The sequence below is a fragment of the Mesitornis unicolor genome, unplaced genomic scaffold (genome assembly GCF_000695765.1).
Source record: "Mesitornis unicolor isolate BGI_N332 unplaced genomic scaffold, ASM69576v1 scaffold49376, whole genome shotgun sequence".
Taxonomy (NCBI): Eukaryota; Metazoa; Chordata; class Aves; order Mesitornithiformes; family Mesitornithidae; genus Mesitornis; species Mesitornis unicolor.
This window is the reverse complement of record NW_010191276.1, coordinates 16,201-21,320: the sequence shown is the minus strand read 5'-3', so window position 1 is coordinate 21,320 and position 5,120 is coordinate 16,201. Positions and strand designations below refer to the sequence as shown.

The window sequence follows — 5,120 nt, the reverse complement described above, 5'->3', positions numbered from 1 at the left end:
ATAAATGAGCAAGCACCCTTCCTAGAGAACTGAAAGGTCTCCTTTTCAAGTTTAATTTGCAGCACTTGGTAGAGGATTAAAGTAATCTAATTAAATGGCCTCATTTAAATTTTGCAGTCACCTAAGAGGTGGTAGACAGATGTGAAAAGGGAATTATCCATAAAGCATGAAAGTTAAATTAGCAGCTTTCTAATTTAACTTTTTTCATTTGGAAGATTTCTTTAAGAGCCTTTCTGTTAGAGTTGGGATGTCTCGATGGATCGGCAGTATGATGCTTGCTATGATGAATTCATCATGATTTCAAAGGCCGTTTTTTATGGATGACAGGTTTTTTGTAAAAAGAAATGTACTCTATTGCATTTACTGTATATATACAGTATATATATATATACTTAAAGTAAATATCTTTGGTCTTGACATTTGGTATTAAAGCATAATGATTTTTTCATTTGTAAGGTATGTAGATACGCTATAGGCAAGTATCTTTTTTATGGATACAAATAATCTTAATGAGATTGTGTGAATGCTTTTGTTAGGAGGTGATGTCTGTCAGTGTTTTTGAGATAAGTCTAACGTTAGACATCTAAATCCACATACAGGCATGTATTATACATAATGAATTATATATTTTGCAGTTGCCAGGAACAAATACTTGTGTGCTGCTTTGTACACCTAGGTGAGGGTCGTGTCTCTGGTGTGCAAGAATTCACTTACTGTATGAAAACTCTGGGTCTGTGTGTTTCCAAATGAAAATGCACTCCAATAGTTTCACTGCCATAGGAGCCCCTAAAACCCCATGTCTCTGAGTATGTTTCTCTTTTTAGCTTTTTAATGTAGATCTACTTGCAGAAGTACAGCTCTGGGGCATCCTATTAATTTACAAAATCCTGAGGGTACTTTAGTTTGCATGAATTTGCATGACACTTTGATTTTATCGTGTTTCTTAGTGAGATCTTGCAGCTTGGGGAGTGACTCACTTTAAGGTAATGCTTGCTGTGGTTACACAAGGTACTTTCTGTACCTTGAATAAGTATGTGTCTTACTGTGTTGATTCTTACAGCATTTGCCATGGTTTAAAATTTTTCATGTTGTTTTTCAGTCCTGCCAGCTGTGAAAAGACAAACACAGATAATAGTTTCAGGGAATAACGTGTGAACTGAAATGCTGTGTCTTTACACTATTGTAAGACTAGGGGCTGGAACTGACAAAAACATAAAATCCAGGCTAGCAAAATCAAGATAACCTTTTACAACTGTCTTGAAAAACCAGAAACCTAGTGTTGCAAATACAGAATTTACCACAAGATTAGAAGTTGTCTTAAGATGAAACATTGAAACTTGGAGACTTCTCGAGGCCTTATTGTCTGAATCTCAAGTCTTTACTAATAGCATGTAGCCAAGTTGTTCGTATTGTGTAGCCAGGAAAAGCAAACAAGTGCTGTGCAAGAGAGTGGTACAGTTGTCCAAATAGTACGATAGATATGTGGATAAGTGTGGAAGAAGCAAAACGCAGTACATCAAAGCAAGGAGATTGGAATTCTCAAGGCAACAACTTTTGAGGCAACGATATGTCTGTGAAGCAGAGATGACTTTAAGTGGGATATAAAATAGACCAAAATGACATGACTGTAAGTTGAGATACAACAAATCTTCATTAAAGACTATAGTGGAGTCTCTGTATTCCAAGTCAGGTGAATGGGAGCAGAATTTAAGATACAAGGGAACACATGAATGCTATAATTCTGTTTTTATCTCATACTTTTGTACCTGGGATTTTGTGTTCATGTATCGCTGCACAGAAGTAAAACTTCTGAATTCACTTAACTAATGCTGACCTTATGCAGCTGTTACCCTGTACCTCAAGTCTTGTGTGTGAATAAGATGACCAAAATAGACTACAGTTTCCATACGAAGAGGAAAAAATGGCTAGGAATGGTCATCTTGAACTGGGGATAGCAATAAGATCTGAAAAAAAAAAATAAATTAGTGATTTTGTATCTCATAGCACAGACATTGGGGAAACCAGAAAAAACAAAACCAGAAAAAACCCAGAAAATTAGCTTTTAGTCAGATGTTACATGATAGTTTTTGCAGTTTTACATTGCTGAACCCAGGGTTGTGTTGTGGTTTATTTGCGGGGATTTTTAAAATGTAAAGTCTTAAATGTGTAATTCAATAATTTTAACACAATTGAAAAATTCTGTTTGCTGCTCAGTGGAAAAAGAAAAAACCCTGTGATTTTATAGATTTCAAAATGAAGAAAAAAAATAGATGCAAATGTATCTGTTGTTTGATGTGTGGTTGATCAAGATCTAATATATTGTTTTCTTTTCCTTAGATTTAAGCACCTTTTAAGGACCAATGCACCCAATAGCTCATGGAAGAAAAAAATCAAAACAGAACATCCTTGGTTTCCAGGCTACCCAAATATGGAACAAAAACTTTAGGAAGTGTCTTGCAACCTATGCCAAATGGGACGGCTGTTAGTTTAGCAGGGAATAATGGTGGCAAAAACTTTGGCAAGCAAAATGGCTCTGTTCGCATGTCTTCCTTTTCTTTCAACTGGAAAAAATCAAATAAATATCAACTTAATGATCAAAATGAGAGAGAAATCAACTCTAAACTTAACTGTAATGAAAAATTAATTGATTCTGAGAAGTATTCTCAATCTCAAGGAGCGTTGGGTAATGATGTGCTCAGGGTGGGTTTGAACAGTACTGCTTCAGTTGCATCAAAAGCAGCAAAGCAAACCAATATGTTTGTATCTTCTACTGAGGAATTAAACCCAAAGTCTTTGCCTGGACTCTCTAGTTCAGCAAAATTTGCCAAAGGTACCCTGTCAGGAAGGACCTCGTATTCTGGACTCAGTGCTCCAAAATCGCATTTAAATGGATTTTATGGAAATAGGCCGGCGGTAGGTTTGCAGAGACCCAGAGCAAATTCCAGTGCCACAAGGACAAGCTCAGGAGAAAGCCTGGCACAATCTACAGACAGTAGCAAGGGTTTTTCCTGTGAAAAAATGGTAAGATCACAAAGTTTTTCACATTCCATTCAGAATTCTTTCCTTCCCACTGCATCTTTAACCAGGTCACATTCCTTTAATAAAGCTGTGGATCTTACAAGGCCTTATCATAGTCAAAATCTAGCTGCCAAGACATCTCAGAGGTCGACTTTGTTGTCAAGAAATGCACGTCAGTTGGATGTACCCAATGGAAATGAACCTATGAAGTATGGATTTACGAGGCCCTACACTGGTATGTCGGCTCCTTGTTCAAAGAAGCCCCCACTGTCAAATGGATCTGGGTCGGCAGCTTCTTTTGGATACAGATTAAGGCGGCCTTCTCTGCTGAAGCCCACCGGGCAGCGGTTTGCTGGAAATATTGTTGTAGATGGCACCAAAAGTACAACTCCTGACTCATGCATTGTGGACAACTCTAACATTTCAACAAATATTAATAGGACAATTGAGAAAAACAGTATTATAGAGAGCAATGCTCCAAGAGCAGAATCTGATGAGAGCCTGCATGAAAGTATGGGAAAACATGGGTCAAAAGTCATGTGTATGAGTGATGATGGAGATGAAATATCTATATCTTCTTTATCATCCTCTGAAAAAAATGATTTGAGTGAAGACTTCAGTGATGATTTCATAGATATAGAAGACCCAAACAGAACTATACAAATACAGCAGGAGAATTGCCTTCAAGAGTTAGAGCGTGGGAGCATAACATCCATCGAGCCTTTCACTTCTCTCAAGGAAAGTGGAGGATCTTGCTGTAATGCTGATGACTGGCTTGATATAAACGTGTCTGGTAAATACTTAATGTTCTGTTTGAAATTTAGGTACTAAGTCAAGATTCTGTAACTGTAACTATGTTTTATATAAGTACCCATTGCTTGTGAATTGTTTCGGAGTGGAACTTGGCTCTATGCTGGCCCATTTATTTTCTTACAGTGCCTTTTTTGCATGATAGATATCTTTCCCAGGAATTACTTTGAAGAGCTCCTTTTCTTTGGGAAAAGAATGAATAATTCCAACTTTAGCCATGCTTGTGATAGGGTTGTGGGATTCCTCATATCCTTGCTTCACCATTTATTGCTCTGTATGGGTGATTTTCACTACCCCCTCTGTCCCCTTTGCTTCTGTAGGCAGGGAACAGCTGTAACTGCTTCTAAGTAGTTGGAATAAGTGTAGGGTATCTAATAAAATAACTTAAATTATAAATAGAAATTTCACTGGTTTTTTTATTTTGTTTTTCCTGATGCATGTTATAGTAATTCTTTAAAAAATAATGAGAGAGGCAGATGATGTTTTAAAGTCTCGGGCTTTTCATAGTACTCCCTTGTTTTGAGGGGAGTTACAGTTGAAAAATTGTATCCAAAGGATATACTTTTGAGTCCACCTTCTAATATGTTAAAAAAGATACAAAGTTCTAGAAAGTAGCTTTTATGATGGGTGAATTAGTGTAGTGTAAAAGGCTAGCGAAGGTTTAGGTTGGAAGGATACTTAGTTGTAGCTACCAAACCAGCTTGAGCTTTTTTCCCCTCTAGGATGAGTGAACAACAGTGTAGAATGCTTTCAGATATTTCTGTTACAGTTGGGTTTCAGAGAAGTTAATATGCCTATAATACACATCTTAATTTTTATTTTTGGCATGTTGTATTGCTTTCAGAGTCTTAAGTATTCTTGTTTTCTTTAAGCAGTGGATGACAACAGTGAAAGCACAAAGCATACTGCTGAGAGTGTGATTTCTCCAGAGATGAATTATAGAGCTGGGTCCTCCTTTGAGCTGTCTCCATCTGACAGCTCTGATGGCACATATATGTGGGATGAAGAAGGATTGGAACCGATTGGAAATGTCCATCCGTGTGGAAGTTACGAATCTTCAGAAATGAACAGCATAGTATGTATTTATATGCATAACTTACATAATTGTAGTGGTTTGAATTTATTGCTTATTAAGTTTATTTTAGAAACCGAATTTACTGTTTACTGTTTACTTAATAATTGTTTCCTCTTCCCTCTGCAGTTGATAGCTTTTTGAAACTTCTTGTTTAGTAACTTTTTTTCCTGGACCGGTGACCTTGATTAGGCTGTTTACATACCTTTTCCCCTAGTCT

General features: G+C 36.9%; 1 pseudogene; it reads left to right on the top strand.

The window, feature by feature from the left end:
* Positions 1-2,376: 2,376 nt before the first annotated feature.
* LOC104542398 lies at positions 2,377-4,903 on the top strand (annotated as a pseudogene).
* Positions 4,904-5,120: the final 217 nt, after the last annotated feature.